At 50.0% G+C, this 20,832-nt stretch overlaps 1 protein-coding gene across 7 annotated transcripts in view; it reads left to right on the top strand.

Moving 5' to 3' along the window:
* Positions 1 to 2,202: 2,202 nt before the first annotated feature.
* Positions 2,203 to 20,832, top strand: part of BOC (BOC cell adhesion associated, oncogene regulated) — a 72,611-nt gene continuing 53,981 nt past the window's right edge. For 4 of the 7 annotated variants that reach the window (XR_009262178.1, XM_058731401.1, XM_058731400.1 and 1 more), the window contains exons 1-2: positions 2,203 to 2,339; positions 6,298 to 6,389. The gene's annotated coding sequence lies outside the window, so the exon portion shown is untranslated. Of the gene's footprint in view, positions 2,340 to 2,942; positions 2,968 to 3,191; positions 4,682 to 6,297; positions 6,390 to 20,832 lie in introns of those variants that run through there. The other 3 variants (XM_058731397.1, XM_058731396.1, XM_058731398.1) reach the window with 3 other exon arrangements.

Here is a 20,832-nt window from a genome sequence, read left to right as displayed (position 1 = left end):
CCTTGGGGAATTAAGAGTTGTGTACCCAGGGCGGACTCCAGGCCTTGTAGTCCTGAATTGTGCTTTGGGAGGAGGACAATAAGAGTGGAAGCTAACAAGGTCATTGAGTGGGAAGAAAAACAGGTCTTGGAGAAAGCTTGGGGGAGAATGTTGGAGATTACAGGAGAAGAAAAATGAGGGAGGGAATTGGAGAAGAAAGAAGAGGAAAGAATACAGGTGCACCCTTCAAAGAGGGAGTTCATTGTATTTTTCACCTTCTTGTTTGAAGGTGGATCATCCCGTTTTTCATTTTGCCACCAGGACAGGCCCAAGAATCCAGGCACACATTGTTGAAAGTACCAGATAAGTCAACAAAAGCCTGGCTGCCTGAATTACCAAATACATGGGGCGGGGGGGGGGAGCAGTACAGCATAGTGAATAAAATGTTTATGTTGCCCTTTTAAACACCTTTTGATTCGATTCTATTAAAGTCATAAACTCAGTGTAAAGTATGTATTTTTACTGAGGCCCAGAGAGGTTTAAGGTTATGGGACTTTATCAAAGTCACACGTGACTTCCTGACTCCCAGGGCAGCTCTCCTGCCAGAGGGGCAGCAGCACCCTCAAACTCCCACTCCTGGCCTGCGCCACCACCTCCGAGGCAGCTCCCTTCCCACGTTGGCACAGACTTGAGGTTCACTTTGAACAAATGCCTCAGCCTTTCTGGATCTTGGTTTCTTCAGCTGCAGCATAACGTATGGCCGCGAATGGCCCTACACCATCACGGTTTGCATCCCTCAGTTGCTTGCCAGCAAGTCAGCCTATGTTTGACCTGCCCATTCCCTAGAACGGTGTCTTTAAAATGTGGCCCCAGAGCAGCAGCAGCAGCAGTAGGAACTTACTAGAACCTGGGAACTTACTAGAAATGTCAGTTCTCAGGCCCACCCCAAACCCTACGGAATCAGAAACCTGGGGGCGGGGCCCAGCAGTCTGTTTTAAGAAGCCTCCAGGAGGCTCTGATGCAGCTCAAGTTTGAGAACCGCTACTCTGAATTGTTTTCTGCCCAGCACTAAAGCGAGGGTTTAACACACTCCTGCACACGCACACACACACACACAGAGGTAACCAACTTTTCTCTACCGCCACTATGCCTCCCTTCCCCACCCCGCCCCCCCCACCCCCGCCTCCCCGGAATCCTTTTCCTGCTTCATCATCCTGGGATGATGAATGGAGGTCAGGGCAGGGCGCTGTCAACGCAGGACGCTGCAATGCCTCCCTCCCAACCCCACCCGGTGGGTCGTGGGTCGGCGTAGGTGGCGTTGGGGCTTCCCCCAAAACTGGTTTCTTTATCATTTCTTGACAACCACTGCCCCACTTGGGGGGTGGGGGCGGGGCGTTTAATAACAAAGTTTGCTTTTAATGATTTATCCAATAGTTTGCAGAATGTTTGCTTTTACTGACTTATCCAATAGTTTGCAGAATGAAGACTATTGAGAGAGGGGTGTCAGAAAAAGTCTTGGAGAGAAATGCCTGGGGGAGAGAAGAGAAAGATAGCATATGAGAGCAAGGGTCTGAGGTGAAGCTAAAGAGAAAATGAGGGTTCAGGGGGGGTGGGAGGAAGGCACAGGACATTGCTCTTGGAATGGAAAAGAGAGACGTTGGGGAAGAGCTCCGGGCTGGAGCTCAACAGAAAGAAAATGGGCGTTAGGAGAAAAACTGAGTTTGGGGGACTTTTTTTTTTTTCCAGCTTCCTTTCCTTTCCAAGAGTTTTTCTTTGCTCCATTTTGCTCCTCCCCCTCCTCCCCGCCTCCTCTGCTCCCCCTCCTTCCCCGCCTCGCGCGGCAATGGGAGGCTCCTAGGCAGGAGAAGCAAAAGAAGGAATTGTTTGCGAGTTCAGTCATCCAAAAAAGCTTCTTCCATATGGAGGGACCGGGTGCGCCGGGCGCGGCGTCCCCTGCCTTGTCCTCCTGCTGCTGCCGCCGCCGCGACCCCCGCTTCCTGCCGCAGGGACCCTGAGCCCCGGCCCGCCGGTGTCAGCCTCCGGGCGCGCGCACGCACACTCACCCTTGCACACACACACACACACACACACACACACACACACACACACACACACTCACTCACTCACTCACGCCCGCCACAGCCACACGCGCCCGCACGCGCCCTCCCTCCCCGGCCGGCAACTTCTCGGGCCAGGGCTCCTTTGTTGCTCCCGCGGCGGCCGCTCTCCGGTTTTGCGAGTCCCCGGGTGTCACCGTGCGGGTTGTGTGTCCTTTCGGCGCGGTGCTGTGCGGCTCCCTCCGCGCCCGCCACGCCGGCCCCGGACGCCGCTCGCCCTCCCCAGAAGCTGCCGCACCAGAGGTGAGTCACGTCGCGGAAGTGTTTTCTTTTCGCAAAAAGTTGTGTTCCTGGGTTGGTGGGGGCGGGGGTGCGGGAGGCGGCCTCAGGCCCGGCGAACCCCAGGGAGCGCCGTCGGCGGGAGCCGGTCCCCGCGGGGGCTGCGGCCGAGGCGGGCGCGCGGGGCGCGGGGACGCAGGAGTTGGGGCGAGGCGGGCCGCGGGACTGCCGCAACCCGGCCCGGGCAGCCGCATCTGGCTCCCTGCGGGGCGGTGTGGCCGTCGTTCCCGGAAGCCTGTCGGGTGGAAGCGGGGCCCGGACCGCCTCCGAAACTTGCCCGGAGGAGGCTTGACACCCGGGCTCCTGCTCCGGGAGCCGGGCGGCCACGGCGAGAAGCAGAACCCGCGGCAGAAGCCGGTGGCCTGTCCGGCAGAGCGGGTCATCCTTTGGGCGTTGGCCAGGAACACTGAAACGAAGCGCGGAACGGACCCGAGCGAAACAGCCCCAGGAGAGCAGCGCCGGCGGAGGGGCGCGAGGGGCGAGGCTGCGGTGGGGTGTCCCGGGCTGGGCGTGGGGAGCGTGAGCGTTCCTTCTCGCGCGCGGCGTCCGCCTGGGGTCGTGCTCCTAGGTTTTGTCGGTGTAACTGTGAGAGGTGGGGAAATGAACCTCTGGAACAGGTGGGAAGGGGCCGTAGGGAGGGCCGAGCGACCCAGGCACAAGTTTCTGCAGGGGTTTTGAAGGCCTGGCTTAGCTTCAGGGGGCCAAGTGTTAGTTAGCTCTTTCAGGGGATGGGCCAGTTTGGAGGGGCAGGGGGCAGACAGACTTGGGGGATTTGTTTGGTTTTGTTTGGGGGATGGGGGTGGCAGTAGCAGGGTTACTGGGAAGGTTGTTGAGTCCTTCCAGAGATGTGGCAGTGGAGCTAAGAATACCCAAACCACACACCAGCAATCCTAAGCAGGCACTTCATGGGCGTGGTGGGGTATTCTGTCGCTCCCCCACCCCCTCTGAGCAAGTTCAAATGGGTTCCAAGAACTTTTTGACTCAGTTACCTCTTTGACTGGACTGAGTGACTTCCAGGCCCTTGGGCCACCCCCCTTGCCCTGTGCCCGGCTCACGTTTGTCACCTAGTTCTTTGTTGTCCAGAACTTTGCAGACGCTGGACATCGAATAAATGGGATTCTCAAAATTCTTGACTATGCAAATATTTTTGATTGATTCCACAACTGGGCCCTAAACCGCTCAGCTTTGTGATGGTTTTTTCGTCCCTCTGGTTACAGCCAATAAATCAATCTCCATTTCCTCAAGGTCACCATGGACGATATTATAACACAGTCTTGTTGGACTGAGGTGGGGGCTGGGGCACCTATACATCTGGGCGCCCTGTTTTCTGAACTTTACTTAAAGTGAATCTGAGGCAAGAGCTTCGCTGTTTTGAGGTGTGTACCAGTTTTCCCAAGAACGTTTCTGAGGTCTTATAATTGGCACTCTTTAATGGTCTCATAATTGAAACCCAGGAGGTTCCCGTGGTAATCTTGAAGCACCTTGGGGTCAGTGGGACAGAAGCAGGTTGGAAACAGCAGTGGAGTTATGATTTTCCTGCCAGATGAGTTTTACAGTGAGTTTATGCAAGAGGTAGAAATGAAAGAGGAGTTGCCTCACTGTGCCACTTTGCTGACACTGCCCCCCCCCCCCTTATTACTCAGTTTGGCCCTTTCAGGAGACTGGAGGCTGTCTATTCCTATGAAATCTGAGGGTTGAGAACTCAGACAGTGTCCCTTTCATCCTGTTTCAAGAGATCTGAGAATGCAAGAGACATTTCCCCAGGAGAAATTGCCCAAGACACAGGCATTGGCTTTACTCTGGAGAGGTTGCTAGAGGCGGTGGTGATTGCTTCTTGGCCATAGGTGTGGGTGGGAGACAGAGGACCCTGCTTAGCTGTTGATTGGTTTGCCAGCTTGTGATAAGATGGTGATTTATGTTCCTTTCCATCCTCCAAATGGATTTGGAGATTTTCCTTTCTTTGAAGTGCTCTTTCAAGTGTTTGGGCTCCTACCTCTCTTCGGCAACTTATCTGTGGTTTCCATTCCCTAAGAAGGAGCAGGGGACTTTACTCATTAAAAAATTCAGTGGGACTTCCTCAGGGACCCCCAGGGTTTAAGCAAGAAGACAAGAAGCGAGCCTGGTGGTCACAGTATTCCACGAGACCCTATGGGGTCTGGGTTCAGCAAACTTTGCTGGGTTCAGCAAAGTCCCTGATAGGGTTAATGATTAAGGGGTTTTCTGTCTGTCTTTCAAACAAGTAGGAAGAAGCTGAAGAAGAGCCAAATGCACCAGTTAATTGATGTCCAGTACTTTCTGGCCTCTGAGTAAGGAAGTATTAACTTGGCATCGAAGGATATTATACATTTGAAGTCTGCTTTCTGGGGAAATCAGAGAAAGGGGAAGGGAATGGAAATTGGGAAGGCAGAGGAAAGAAAGTGATTTGTTACATTTAAAAAATCTAATAACTTTATCATTTAGAACTTCTTGTCATCTCCATACTTCAATTCAGCAAACATTTCTAATATACCAGACCCTGGGCTGGGAGCTTTCTTGTCCCAGGAGAATAAACTTTCTTAGTCAGAGGGTATTTCTCCAAACTCAATCCTCCCCCTGCCCCCAATTTTTGTTTATTGCACAGCATCTACTAATAATTAAAAAATGGTTTTTTGAGTGACCCGCATTCCTATACAATAGCACAACTCAATTTTCATCCATGTGCATACATACTTTTCACACAGTTGTGATAAAAGTATAGACCTTTTTGTAGTCAACGGTGAAGCATCTAGAGATTTTTGTCCAAAGACTCACAGAGAACAGATATGTCCAACCCACTTCTCCATTGGTGGGAACAACCTAAATCCTAAGAGTGCTCCCACATGGAGTCTTTACGTGTAGTATTTTCATCATTTATGACGCTGAATCAAATATCTGGGACTGAGGGAGGTGGAATGGAAGAGGGTGTTTTTAATCTACAAATCGGTGTTTACAGAAAGCCTCCCTAAATAGGGCTTTTGCCTCCTTGGAGCCCTCAGGGTTGGTAATGGGTAGAGAAGGGGAGGAGGCGGGCAGGAAGTAGGGGTTAGAGGATCCATCTCAAGTGGCACTGCCCTGGGGATTAGGAAACTTGGGTGAGAGCCCTGGCTCTTCCTGTGGACTCCGTTCACACTGACTCAAACCACTGAACCAACTAATCGATCCCTGCATCCCCGCTGCCACTGTGTTAGCCTCCCTCTCCAAGCTTGCCCATCTATCGCCTCTTTTCCATGCCTGCTACCACCATCCTTCTTCCTGCCCTTGACAATTGGTGCTAGACTCCCCGCTGGCTACCTATCACACCATCCGTCCTCCATCAGTCCCATAAACAAGTCACCACCCAGCTTAAAAACAGCCTAAGTCTACAATCCAGATTTCTTAGCCCTCTCACACGTGGCTCTGTCCCACCTCATGATACTAATACCTTACTAGGAACGTTCTGCTCCAGCCCAAACCTATCTAGTAGCTGACCCTTGATTTTTGCTGGACTCATTCCTTGCTTGCTGCCTTAACACCCCAAACCCCTTTCCTATAAGCCCACCTTACTTTGTATGAGACCTCCTAATAATGTATTCTTGAGAGGTGTTTATGAGTATTGGTAACAGTGGATTGCCGGATGCAAAGGTAATGGTTTTATAAGATCAGACTTTTTTCAATGTGATCATTATCCTTTAATCCTTTAAAGGATATCCTTTAATTGTTCATTTCGTTTCTACAAGGGGCCAGGTAACTGGAGACTTAAGGAAGACTAGGGTCTTAGAAAAACTGTTTTTTTCTGTTTTCTTATTTATAAAGGGGATTAATAAGGAAACACTTTGCCTTATAGCACCGCCCCTTATGAAAAGCCAGTACTCCAGAGCTGTTTATTTTGTTGTTCAAAAGATAAGACACTTCTCTTTTTCCCCAGTCCCAGCACGAACTTCCTGGAACCCATGACCCATGAAGTCTTGTCAACACTCACACCATCTGAGGGTAGCAGCCATGAAGTAGAAGAAGCAGGTGAGGTTTTCTGCCCACAGTCTAATACCTCTGGCCTATCGGGTCAGTCATACTTTTTCATGTTTTGTGTTGCCACTTGAGGATAGAGTACTTCTCCATCCTTTAGTATTAGGAAGGGTCTGGCTCTGAGTGGAATCTGGACCAAACAGATCAGTGCTAGTTCATTTCAGATGCTTTTTCAGTCAGAGCCTATGGGGACCTCTTTCCTCTGGAGTGGCTGTGTGAAGCTCCCTTTCCTTGAGGCAACTCTGTTTGACATGTTGGCCACAAACCATTTACTATGGAATTTGGAGTCTGAGGCTCCTGTGGAAAAGTCCTGCTTAGGTCTGGGTGAGGAGAGCCCTGTGTTTATGTCTCTGTCAGTGGTATTACAGCGAATGCCTTGTGATCTGCTATACTGGGCAGTGTTTATCTCACAAAACCCAGAGGGATTCTGTGTCATCCCGACTTTTGAAATAAGGTTAGGAAATAATAATTCTCCTTTCCTAATGGTGAATTTGGCCTTATCTTCAAAGAAGCTCTTTGATGTTTGGGATAGGATTATTGGGCAGTAGAGGAAATCATAAGAGAAAGATCAGAGCCAATAATACACAGTCAACCTCATTTGGTTGCCAGAGAAAATGTTGAGGAAAGTCTCAACTAGTCATCCTGGTAAGTAACAGGAAAGCACATAATATGGCCGGGGTAAGTGGGGCTGAATAAAAAAATAACTCAAAAGGAGCTGAACAGCAGAAAGTATGGCAGAGGAATGTTTGTTCTTCTCTAAAATGAGTTTGGATGGCATTGGACAAGACGAGGGTGATGATGTGTGTGTAGGCTGGAGCCTTCATCCTCTCAGCAAGCTTTTATTGGGTACTTGCTGTGTATCTGGGATCAGTACTGGAGCCCACGCTGTCCAGAATTCCATCACTGAAGGGAAAGCAACGCTGCAGTGCAACCTGTAGTGTTACAGTACTTGGACAGGGTCAGTTAAGAAAGGCTTCTTTTTTTTTTAATTTTTTTTTCAACGTTTTTTATTTATTTTTGGGACAGAGAGAGACAGAGCATGAACGGGGGAGGGGCAGAGAGAGAGGGAGACACAGAATCAGAAACAGGCTCCAGGCTCCGAGCCGTCAGCCCAGAGCCTGACGCGGGGCTCGAACTCACGGACCGCGAGATCGTGACCTGGCTGAAGTCGGACGCTTAACCGACTGCGCCACCCAGGCGCCCCAAGAAAGGCTTCTTGAGGGAGGAAAGTCAGCCTCTCAGATGATGTCTTAAAGGCGGAGATGGGACTGGTCTGCCATCTGTGACCTCTGCTTGTAGGTGCTGTTCATTATTTTCTCCCTGAAGACTCACTTTTCCTCAGCAGATGATAGGCCAAAGCAGTCTTGAGACAGGAGATGGCAAGTTCAGGGTAGTTTTGTTGGTTTCAGGAAAGTTAAAAACAGGCAGTTCTTCATTGAATACAAATCTCAGAAATTCGAGCCTTAGACAAGTTTGTAAAACCAGTTACAGAATAGCTTTCAGGGGGAAAAGGAGAAACGTGTGATTTGTTTTTTTCTTTCTCATCTATGTCAGATTTCCGCTGAGAATTTTAGAAACACCTGCCTGAACTCAGCTTTTTACCTTTGAATTTCATTTGCCCTTTATTCTACTGTCTGCACTAGGTTTGCTAACTCTGAAATCACTCCCAGAGTAGCCAGTGAGGAAGTGTTCGTTTTAGGGACAAATAAAAACCTCCTTGGTTGCCGAGAGGTAACGATCATAAGCATGGGAGCTACAGGTAAGAAGAAGAGGGCCTGTGGAGGTGGCTGACCTTGGAGGTCCCCCCCAGGCAGGGCTGGACTGGACTCTTGAACAGAACCCTCCCCCACCTTCCCCGGTCCTGCCAGGATTTTTCCAGAGTAGTCCCAGCCGAGTGCCTTTACTAGTCTGAGTTTACCTAACATTACAATCACAGCAGGTTTATTAGGTATGGGTCACAGTTAATTGGAGAGGAAAATTGGGGGGTTCTGGGTTTATTACTTTTCTATGAAAGTAGAGGCTGCTCTTAATTTTTTCCCAGATCATCCCTGCTACTTGACTCTCTCTGCTCGCTAATGCCTGTCAGCCCACAGCAGTGCTATGGTAGCTCTGCCTTTTTTATGTACCTGTGTCCACGTGAGGGGGATTTCATAATGCAGTCAGTCAGCACAGTGAGACCACATAAAGCAATGGAAATTCACAGTTGTTTATCTCTGTCATTATGAGTGGATGTCTTAGAGTGAACAAGTTACATGAAAATCCACTGTGTCATATAGCCAAGAGTTAGATTCTAATGACCCTTCCAGTGTGCAGGCCCTCCAAGCAATCACCTGCAACCTTCCTTGAGACCACTGGCGGTCTGCCATCATGAAGGCTGCGTTAGCTTCAGGCGAAAGCCTCACGGTCAGGTGCTTTGCATTCTGTAGCCTTGTGTTGCAGAGATGGAGGTTGGGTGGTTGGGCCCAGCTTTCGCCTGTCTGGACTGTGGCAGTTTGCCAGCAAGTTTCACTGGGTGGTCTTTGACAATGGGAGAGGGGAGGAGTGGGGGAGCTCAGCTCTCCTGCCCAAAGGGGAACAAGAAGGTTGGCAACCAATGCCCCGTCACCGAAACACCACCAAAGTCTTGAGCAGTGGTGAATAAAATGGAACAGGTTGCTGAGGGCGGTGTTGTGAAGGAGTTCATTTTTGTCCCCCCTGATTTTATAGACGGAGCCTTGTGTTTATGCGGTGAGACCCCCTCAAGAGGGTGAGCACACACAGTGGCAGGTACCCTTTATCACAGGAGGGGAGAATTACTATTCTCACCTCGTCACTCAGGGAATCAGCTGTGGACCTAGAGGGCAGGCTGAGATCCTTGAAGGCCAGTGCCAAGGAGGCAGCCCCACCTGCCTCTCCCGTCCTTCCGGAGACGTGGAGAATGATAGCTGCCTTTAGTGAGCCCTGTGTACCAGGCCCTGTGCTAAGTCCACAGGCATTCTCCCTGCACCCCCCCCCCCCCCACACACTGTCCTGTGGAGACAGGCAGTGTGATCTTGTTCTGCAGACAAGGGGCCAAAGCTTGAAGCACTGGAGTGACTTGTTCTGCCCCCACAGCCATTAAGTGGCAGAGCCAAGGTTTCGTTGCAAGACTGCTGTCTCTAAAACTCAGGCTCTGCAGGAAAAGAAAATGCCCAGTCTCTCCCCCTAAGCAGAGCCCCCTTAGCTTGGGGCTGTTTCCTTTTCAACTAACAAAGTGGAAGGGGCAGGTGGGTGCCTTTATGAGACTTGCCTTAAGAGACACGAACTGAAACCTGGGACCACAGCTGGAAGGTTTTGACCTGGGCGGCAGCACAGGGGAAGCCACACTTTGTCACGCAGCTCCCGTCAGACTTTGCAGACAGTTCTGAAAGCCGCCTGCACTTGGGTCTCATCTCGGAACATGTTTCCTGCCTCTCCCGCATCCCCTCCCCCCACCCCCCTCGCAGGACATCATCTGAACTGGCTGTCTGAGCCTCCGTGTCCATTGTAGATGCCGGCTGAACCCACTTGCTCCCTGGGTTTCTGCAAGTCTGATCAAGCAGGTCCTCTGTGCCCTCAGTGGGGAGAGGGGGAGAAGGTGCTTGGCCCAGCAGATACTTTTACTGGTCAGGAGAAGTGGCAGCTTGTACAGAAAAATAGCCTGGGGAAGGAGGTAGCAGCTCTGACAGACAGATAACTGACAGGAGATGGTACCTTCCAGACAAATGCTCCCAGGACAGCCAGCGGAAAGAATTCTACAGGCAGTTACCTGCAGGAGAGCACAACAGACCTCTCCCTACTGGCTGAGGGGAGTGGTGGAGATTTGGCTGTGGACTCATAGCTGCTCTTAGTTGCTTGTTTTTCTTTAACAAATGTGGATAGCCTGAAGCCAGGTGGGGCAGGGGAGGGGGGTGGAGGAACGACACAGGACACTTGGGTTTAAGAAACAATTATGCAAGACACCAGGGTGGCTCAGTCAGTTGATCATCTGACCCCTGATATCTGCTCAGGTGATGATCTCACAGTTCTTGAGATCGAGCACCACGTTGGGCTCCGTGCTGAGAGCACAGAGTCTGCTTGGGATTCTCTCTCTACCTCTTAGTCTGCCCCTCCCCTGCTCACTGCTCACTCTCTCAAAATAAATAAATAAATAAACTTTTTTTTTTTTTTTAAAGAAAGAAACAATTATGTGACCAGCTTGTCGGGTAACTGAGAGGAGTCCCAGAAACTGAATGAAACTTTACTCCTCTGTCCCCACAGAGCTGCCTTTTAGAGCACTATTGGGATGCAGAGAGAGAGCACAAGAGAGCGCTTGGGATTGAGAATGTTTCTGCTCACATCAAAATCCCAAGTCCCCTGGCATCTGTGCTCTCCCAAGATGAGTTAGGAGACAAGGCATGCTGGGAACTGGCCAGAGGCCAGAGTGTGGGCCTATGGGCTGCATCTGCTTCTGGGGTTGGGTGGGTTTCTGTTTTCTGAGGGCAGGAGCCTGGACTAGAGGTGATTCATCCTATTACCAGAAAGCCTTCCCCATCTCCGGACAAGCTGTCTTTCCCCCTCTTGCAACAAGAGGCAATGAGGGGGTCTCAGGGTCTGGCGGGAGTTGGGAGAGGAAAAGATCTCATGGCCAGGGGATCCTGATTACCATTCTTCCTGAGAGAGGAACAACAGAGGAGTCTGGGGAGTGTCTGGGGCATCCCCTCTAAGAGGACAGAGGAGAATCTTATTAGAAGGTTGTTCAGGAGGGAGCGGCATTTCAGGGCCACTTCCAGGTTGGAGATGTGTGGCATCCTGGTTAAGTGTGGGCCTTGGAACCAGACGGGCCGGGGTTTGAATCCTGGCCTCGCCAATCTCTAGGTGTATGACCCTGGGCTAGTTATCTAGACCCTGAGAACCCAATCTCTTAAGGTTGTAGAAAGGAAGCAAGATATGGCATATAATGCATATTAACTGCATTGTGAGCATTCAGTAGAAGGCGGCTCTTAGGAGGAAGGGAAAGAATAGGAGAGAGGAGCAGTGGAAGTGGGGGTTATTGAGGAACCGGGCGGGTAGAAGGGTGAGTAGGTAGAGGGCTGCACTGAGGGAAGGCCCACTGCTGAAGGCTCTGCAGAGATACAGGAATGAGAAGATGGGGACAGAGGAGCCCACGATAGGGAAAGGCCCTTAGGTACCAGTCCTCAGACCCGGTCAGTAGGAACAGAATCCTCACCCAGTTGCCTCCTCTGCTTCTCTCCAATTCAGCACCTTCCATGCTACCAGTGAGGCCAAAAACCTTGGAGTCCTCTTTGACTCTGGCCTTTCTCTCACACTACACTTTAAATTGGCAAATAATATTGGCTTTGCCTTGAAAATGTATCCAGAATCCTGCAACTTCTTACCACCCCGGTCTGGTCTTGTATCACTTCTTACCTGGGCTGTTACAGTAGCTTCCTCGGGGTTTTCCCTGCTTCCACTCCCATGCCCGACCTTGCTACACTTTAGTCAGTCCACCAGCTCAACTTCCCGCAGAGCAGAGCAGCCCAGAGCAACCAGAGGAGGTCACTTCCCTGCTCAGAACTCTCCAGGGAGTCCTGTTTAGTTCAGAGAAAACTAAAGCCTCAGTGCCCTCAGACCCACCCCCTGCAGCTCTGCCCTCACCTTCCCCCAGCCCACTCTGCAGCCACCCCACCCGGGCCTCCTTGCTGCTCCCCCCCTCCCCCCCCTCCCCCCCTCCCCCCCCCCTAGCTGAGCAACTTGCTTTGCCTTCTGCAATGAACCTGAACCTAGCTGCCCTTTATTAACTCATGGTTCTCTCTCCCTGCAACCTAATTTATTTTCCCTCGAAGTTACCACTTCCCAACAGGTATCCATTTGTTCATTTTCTTACTGCCTACTTCCCCTCCAGAATGAAAGATCCATGAAGCCAGGGACTTTTTTTCCCCACTGTCTTCCAAGTGCCTGGAATGGAATTGGGTACGTAATTGGTGTTCTCCCCCCAATTCCCCACCTCCAACCACCACCACTAGTCTGCAGGGCTTTTTAGAAAGGAGTGCAATACGAGTTTTAAACAAAAGTAAATAATTACGTATGGATTTATATAAGAAAAATACATCCTGGGTATATGTATAGGGGAGTGTGTGGGAGAGTGATGCAGAGAATTCTAATACTGTTTGAGTGTCTGTTTCAGAAATACCAGGGAGCTGTGTGCTAGGCCATGGCAGAAGTAGCCCAGTTCTTTTTTCTTCCTCAAGGCGATGGACTGCAGTATGGTCCATGGGTGTGACAGGTGCCAGCTGTAAGGGGAGCATAAGAATGGCTGTCTCCTCTCCCTTCCTCATCACTCACTTCACAAGAATTTGTTGAGTGTGTACTTTATGCCTAGCACTGTGCTAAGCCTGGCTAGGAGATGCGGAGAAGCCCAGCTTATTCTCTCATCCCACCAAGAGCTCTACAGTCTAGTTGTTCACCTGGGATTTCCTAAGTGTGCCCGGACAATCCATTTTACCGCTCCCTTCCAGTAGCACAGGGACCAGAGTTGAATTGGAGCTCTGTTGAATCGGGTTTGGAACCACAAGCCCGGGACATGAGGAGCATGTGATGAATTTGAGAATAGTTCTGTTCCCTACACACAGGAGGCCTGGTGGGTGTCAGGCCCCATGCTAGGCACTCAGGCCACAGAGATGGTCTCCTCTGCTGGAGAGCTGACAGCCATGTACAAGGGACAGCATGATTTGGGTGTCTGCCCAGAGGGAGATAGTTCTGACTTCAAATTGCATCTCAGTCATTTCTGACTTGCTTCTAGATTTAGAAGCTTGAGGAAGAATAAAAATAGGGATAAAGATCCCAGAAGGTCTTATGCTGACAACAAATGTGCCTGAGAAATTACACTATCAGGATCCCCAGACCCAACATCTGCAGCATCTCAGGTTACTGAAGGCTTGAGCTTCCTCCTCTAGTTTTTAATTTTTTTTTAACATTTTTTAATGTTTATTTATTTTTGAGAGAGAGAGAGAATGAGAGAACAAGTCCGGGAGGGGCAGAGAGAGGAAGACACAGAATCTGAAACAGGCTCCAGGCTCTGAGCTGTCAGCACAGAACCCGACATGGGGCTCAAACCCACGGAGTGTGAGATCATGGCCTGAGCCGAAGTCAGACGCTTAACTGACTGAGCCACCCAGGTGCCCCTTAATTTCTTAACTCTGAAAAATTAATGGCAATTTTAGGTTTACAGAAAACTTTAAGTGAAAAATACAGAGTTGCCACATACATCTCACCCCCAGCACAGTGCCCATATTATTGACATCAGATGTTGGTACAATTCATTTGTTACAATTGTACAGTTGATAAGTCAACCTAGATCCATCATTAATAACTAAAACTCATGGTTTACGTCGACTGTATTATACATTGTATGGGTTTTGGCAAATGCATAGTGACCAACTATTCACCATCACAGTGTCATACGGAATACAAGTCTCACTGCCTAAAAATCTCTTGTGCTCCACTCATGAGGCCCTCCCTCCTTCCATTCACCAATCCCTGGTGACCATTGCTCCTTTTTACTGATTGTCTTTTCCAGATTGTCATATAGTTGGAATCACACAATGTATAGTGTTTCCAGGTCGGCTTCTTTTACTTGGCAAACTCTTCCAGTTCTAAACATGACCTTCTGTCCCCTCCCCCTCCCCCATGTACATCCATGCATCTGGAGTAAGAGGGTTTGGCAGAGGAGGGTTCCAAAGCCTTGTGCTGATACCCAGCTGACCAGAGCCAGCGGGTCCTATCCCTTCGTCATCTCCCAGTGAACATGCCTGGCCCTGGTGCTACCGGAGTTTAGCCCAGGCTAGTAAACTGTCAGGAGCTGCCTGTGTTTGGGTTCCACATCTGGAAGTATCAGCTGTGCAGACCTTCCTGTCCCATTCCTAAGTAGAGGCAGGAGGAGCACATGGGGCTGTTTGTCTTCCTCCTCGGTAGTTTGTTTTACTTGCTTTGGAGCCGGGTAGGAGGGTGGGGAAGTGAGCTTCCCCCAGGCAGGCAGCACTCCTTCACACCCACATCCGCTGGCCGGCCACACGTCCCCCAGCCTCTGCTGCTGTCAGCCCTGCACAGGTCCCAGCGGTGTCTGCGCTGAGCCCTGAGAGCAAGCACTGGGGCCTGTTTTGTGGTCATTTGGGAGGAAGATGGGTAGGGAGCAGAGAGACTGAGAACATTTTCCCTGCCCAGAGAGGTTTCCTTCCTGAGTCAGCCTGGCAAGCCAGGATTCCTTGGGAGCTGGAGGCAGGAACCTCAGTATTCCATGCACTCACCAGTCACTCCAAACAGGAAGGCGCTCTGGGGGAATAAGTGGTAATAATGGATATTGTAATGGAAGCAGAAGGAGGGAGCCCCTTAAATCCCACTCAAACCAGGGCCCCAGCTAGGGGAAGGAAAGCACATGTGAATGGGGTCCTGTGGGTTATCTGGTTGAACTTGGCTGAGAAGTTTCAGGGACTGAGGAAAGGCGGTTACTAGGTACAGAGAGTTACAACCCTGGGGAACAGGAAGTGAAATTTAGACCCCAGGTTTCGTTGCTTCCTGTCTGGAATAAACACCGAGCTGAGGTCAGCTAGAACTCTCTCGTGCTGAAGGACTCCAGCCAGGTGTGTCAGAGTTCACAGTGAAGGAACAAGAAGAGTCTGGCTTCCCTGGAAGGTCAGCTTTTGGACTATGGAAATTCCATGCTGATGGTCCATGCCCGTAGCCCGTCCTCCTCCGGTTTTTCCTTTTTCACCCAGTCCACCACCTTCCATTCTGTATCCTGATCAGTGACTCACTAAAGAGCCCCAGGTTGCCATACATTGGCTCTGCCGAGTTGTCCCGGTGCAAGTCGAGGCTAATAGTGCCGGTCCCACGTTTGCCACTAAGATTGTGAGCACAATTGCAATGGAGTGTAGGATACTCTCTACAGGCAAACTGCCCTTGACTTTGTTGTTAACTATGGATTCAGGGTAGAGCGTCCTGGCCTTTTGTCTTCCTGGGTCTCATTCCAGAGCCTAGGAGGCTGGGACAGTGATTACTGACCATCAACACAGGGGGACCTTTGGCCCTTGCCTCAGTTTGCCCAAAGAGGCAGACGACAGAGAGCTGCTGAATCATGTTAGTGTGGGCCCCATATTCCTTACCAAACCCAGCCTTCACCCCTGCTTCCCTCCTAACATTCTGTCCCCACAGGAGGTACAGTGAGAGTCCTGAGGAAAAGAATCCCAGAGCAGCTTCTGTAGGTACATGCTAAGTAGAGTGTGTCTAGTAGCTGGGGCACTTTTCCTGAACCAAGAGATAAATATCTGATCTGCTAAAGCATTTGGGTTTTGGGGTTTTTTCCTACTGATTTGTGGGTGGAGGAAATCTCAGGAAGGTTGATTTTATAGCCTTTACTAAAATATAAATTTATAAATGCAATGCATTTAAAGTTTATTTATTTATTTATTTATTTATTTATTTATTTATTTATTTATTTATTTAGAGAGTGAGAGCAGGGGAGGGGCAGAGAGAAAGGGAGAGAGAGAATCCCAAGCAGGCTCCATGCTGTCAGTGCAGAGCCCAATGTGGGGCTCGATCTCACAAACCATGAGCTCATGACCTGAGCTGAAATCAAGAGTCAAACCCTTAACCGACTGAGCCACCCAGGCAACCCTATGATGCATTTAAAAAAAAAAAAAAAATCACCTTGCGGCTCCTGGGTGGCTCAGTCGGGTAAGTGTTGACTTTGGCTCAGGTCATGATCTCACAGTTCGTGAGTTCGAGCCCCGCATCGGGCTCTGTGCTGGCAGCTTAGAGCCTGGAGCCTGCTTCAAATTCTATGTCTCCCTCTCTCTCTCTGCTCCTCGCCCACTCACACTCTGTCTCTCTCTCCTTCAAAAATAAATAAAAACATTGATAAAAAATTTTTTTTTTAAAATCACCTTTAGGATAAGGAATGGCATTCTATACAGTGGGGATCATGCCAGGACCTCCCAAGATGTGATTGCCTGTTAGTACGGGATGCTCAAGGAGGCACAGCATGGGCTTTGCTCAATTTGGGGAGCTTCAGCAAGTGTTCATGGAAGAAAGTCTCTGGTGCAGTCTGGGTCTTCTCTAGTACTTTCCAGAGCAATATGCAGAAACCCAGTTTTACCCACTGCCACTCTCCTCCCCTCTTTAGAAAAAGCCAGCCTCAATGGTAGTGGAACAGGGAGGCTCCTTATTAACTGTGCTTTCAGAGTCAGAAAGTATAGAGGAATAGCATGCCAAATTGAGCTGGAATCCTAAGCAGGCAGAACTAATTTTCCCCGCATGGGAAATGAACAAAAATTCCATGCTAACATCCTCGGTCTGCATGGGGGAAAGGCAGTGAGACCTTGTTTCTTTGCATCTCAGACAAGATGGGGTATGTTTCGCTGCCCCCGGATGGAGGGTCTGAGCTGTCTCCCTAGTGTGAAGCATGCCATCCTTTGGACCTCATGATGCCCACAGACTGCTTCTCTTCAGTCGCTTAAGGTTTCATTTCATACAGCCAGCAGTAAGCCTTGCTTGAGAGCAGTCGTATTTATGCTTCTTCAGGCACTTTCCAGGTAGGCCCAAAACACGTTCAAAACCATGAAATAGTGGCCTAAGTTTCAGTTGATCAGTCAACAGATTATTGAGCACTGAGCCTGCTGCCCACAAGACACTTCTAACCTAGATTATGAATATCTCTGAAATCCAGACAAGAGGTCATTTCACATTGAATTGCATTATCCTCATTCTCTCATTAGAAAAGTGCTTGGTCTGAGTACATGCTGGATGCTCCTCATTCTCCTCCTCCTCCTCCTCCCCCTCTTCCCCCCTCCTCCTCCTCCCCTCCTCCTCTTCCTCCTCTTCCCTCCCCTCCCTCTCCTCCTCCTCCTCCCCATTATCATCATCATTATTATTACTTTGGCTTGAGATAAATGGCCAATTTGGAATTCTTACCCAAGAGCCAATATTCTTAGAGCATTTGGCTATTTAGAAGAGTTTGTCAATTATGGTATGCTTGGGAATTTTATAGTAGAGAAAGAAATGGAGGCCCAGAGAAAAGTGATAGATTCAGAAGTTCAAGCTAGTTTTCTTGATGGTCTTTTACCTGGACCTTGAGGCATCTGCACTTGGTTAGTTCTACAGTCAGAGAAAAGCCAGCCAGAGAAGTTGGGGACGTGTTGCTGGTGAGGGCACATTCTGGACAGAAAACCCCAGAAAGGAGACAGAGGGCATGGGGATGGGGGGATAGTCAGTGAGCTCTGGGTCTCTGCACCAGAGAGCTAGGGAGATGGGCTCTGCAGGTCTCCCGTGGCTGTGGCCAGCGGTCCCCTTTCAGGGACAGGGCTGCCTCTTTGGCCCAATACTGGGGAGACTTTCAAAGTCAAAAAGAACAACCCTCCCCCACCAGAACCTGAGCACTCACTGAAACCTGCTTTTGAAAATGCTGTTTGGTTAAACCAAGAGGACATTGGGAGGTTAGTGGCTAGGTGGGGGGCGGGGGGGCGGTTCCTGGAAGTTAGTGTGGGGTTGGGAAGGTTTGAGAAGTTCTAGTTATCCTTTGAAAAAAAAAAAAGTTTCATTATTATTTGTTTATTTAAAACTAAAGCACTTGGACCCCATCTACCCGTCATCTAGATCATCACCGTTTTGAGGACAAAGAGTTGCTTTAGTTTGCTTTCATGACTATCCTATGTGCCAGATGGGACAAGGATGGGTGCCACAAGATTGCTCTTTCAAGAAGATGTGTGTGATCCAGTGTCCCCACCCACCTCACAGTGGTGGGGAAAGGAAGGAACACCAGCTTGGGGCAATCAAGTATGATTCCCAGTTGTTCCGTGGGCTCTGAGATGTTTCTGTGTGACTTCCTACCAGATGCTGAGCTCTTCGAGCCCGAACTTTATCTCTGGATTCTGAGGACCTAGGATCGAATGGGCGTTCAGTAAACATTGACTGACTTGTAAGGCAAGTCATTCCGCGAGACAGGGAGGGAGGGGGGCTTCCATCTGGGCAGGTGCAAGTCATGTGAGTGCTTAGTTCACCGTTTGGGGAGCACTTCACCCAAAGTGGGCAGATGGTAGGATTCAGAATTGGATAAGGCATGATTATCTGAACCTGGGGAATCCTGAGCTTGTGGAGGGTTAGACATCATCATTCTAGAGGGAAGGGGCTCCTGCTTTTGCCTAGGAAGAGGGAAAGAAGAATGCAGCAACAAGAAACAACACGAGAGAGCTGGACTGAGGCTTCTCTCTGCCTGGCCCCCGGATTCTGGAGCCTGCGGGCTGTGGGTGTGGTGGAGCGGGCTCTGGGAACAGAGGCTCCAGCCCCAGACCCGTTTCTCTGGGTGGCCACAAACAGCCCACAAGCCGCCTGCACCACCAGGCCTGCGTGTCAGTCCAAGTGCTGTGTTATTTACTGTGGAGTTGGCAAGGAACGGGGCTCCTTCGAGTGTGGGGAATGGAGTCCACTTCCAGCCTTTGCAGTGCTGGGCAGCTCCGCGGCTCTGTGCCCCTCTGGGCAGGGCTGGGGACGTCAGTGGATAGGAAATGGGGTGTTGGAGGAACATGAGGGCAGATGCTGCAAACACGTCCCTCTCAGATCCAACCCTGGGTGTAGCCAGCGGGGGGCCTCCGAAGGCCTACAGCAGACCCCAGGGAAACTCTCCAGGCCCTGACTTTCATCAGTGACCTGCCCCGCCCCACTCCCCGCCTGCTCTTTTTCAGTTTAAGCTCCCAGCCCTGTCCTCCCCTCCCATGCACGCATGATGTGTGTGTTAGTGTTTTAATTTTTATTCTTGGCAGAAGTTAAGACACAAGATGGATTTGGAAGGAGATGAAACCAGTCTGGGTATATGTTGGGCAGCAGCAGCTTCATTCCTGGAGTGGGTGGGCCGTGGAGGGGGAGGGGTTGGGGTGGGGAGCTGTCTCCTCCTCTGGTAGGGACCATACTGAAAATCCTGTCCTCTTTGGAGAAGGCCGGCAGCTAGAGGCTGTTAACCCTTTGGGACATCAATGAGACAGTTCCAGTGGAGCCAGAACCCTCTGATCCAGTATGGTGTTAAGTCAATGTGGGAGCCCTGGATGGTCAACGCCTGTCCCACTTCCTGGTGGTCTGTGAGCCCCGGGAGACTGCTCTGCTTTGTGAAGGGAGTCCTCGCTGCTATTTCAGGTTCCGGTGTGCAAACACTAGAATGCGCTTGTGCTTGAAAAATTCCTGTCTTCTGGTAACGTCCCAGGCCCCAGAAGTAGTGGTGATGGCCCCAGACTGGCAAGGGTTACTGTGGCCCAGGAACCTGTTTGAATCTCATTTTCTACCGCGGAGGCTCTCTTGGCCCCCAGAGTAGGTGCTCTTTCCAGTGGTGGCCTCTCCTTGGGTTGTTATTTCTGGGTGAAGAGGGGAAAACTAAGAATCTGAAAGTCCAGAAAATATCTCAGGGAATCTAAGAGAAACTTTGAGAAAATGTTTTATTCCTTAAAAATATATTAAGATACTCAATTTTTGGAATCGAAAAAAAAATGAGCTTTAAAAATTACAAGAATTTCTTTAAAATAATTTAGTAAGGAACATTTTTATACAAAATGCTCAATTCCAACGACGGCATCTAATGTAACCAAGGCATTTCTGATAGACATTCTTTATCAAAATGGTCCCCCAAACCACAGCAGAAACACCCAGTGGTTCCCCAGCTTGGCTGCACCTTATAGTTTCCAGGAAGGAGGTTGGAAATACTGATGCCTTGCCCCCGCCTCCACGGTGGGTTTATATTTATTTGTGTGAGGTGCTTCCAAGGCCTTGGTGTGTTTCAGTGTCCCCAGACGATTCTTCTATGCAGCCAGAGTTGGCAACCTTCGATCTAATGCTTGTGTAACAACAGGAGGAAGATGAGAGAGGCCAGATTAAGAAGTGGAAGAGTTTTATTATCTCTTGCTGCATGCTGGTGCATAGAACTTGGATCCAGACCCAAAACACTGCTGCCAACTTTTGGATGAGATTCAGGCACTCAGACCTCAGGGCTGACTCTGAGTGGGGTTGGGGGCGACTCGATGCAGTGTGCAGTGTGGGACCTGCCAAACCACTCCCTCTGAAAACATAGTAGCTAGAGCATGACTCCGACTCAGAATGACTTTGGCTTTTTCCAGCCTTTCTGAGTTCCTTCTTTGGAAAACGGTTCATTGTCTGTCTGCTTGAAGTGACCGGGAACATCAAGACCCAACAGTCAGAGCAAGGAGAAAAGCCCTGGCTTTGAAGCCTTCACTTGAGCAAGATGCTTAATCTCTCTAAGCCTCAATCACTGCATCTGTAGAATAGGGATGGAAGTACGGCCTACTTGATAGGGTTTTTAGAGGTTAGACAAGATAATGCATGTGTACACGGTCCCACATGGAGTAACTCAACAGATGGCCGAGTACTTTTCTTTGATTTACACTGACTGATGATTTCTTCTAATTGT

The sequence above is a fragment of the Neofelis nebulosa genome, chromosome 5, assembly GCF_028018385.1.
Source record: "Neofelis nebulosa isolate mNeoNeb1 chromosome 5, mNeoNeb1.pri, whole genome shotgun sequence".
In the NCBI taxonomy this organism is placed as follows: domain Eukaryota; kingdom Metazoa; phylum Chordata; class Mammalia; order Carnivora; family Felidae; genus Neofelis; species Neofelis nebulosa.
Note: the sequence above shows the minus strand (reverse complement) of the source record. Positions and strands in the feature narration are given on the sequence as shown.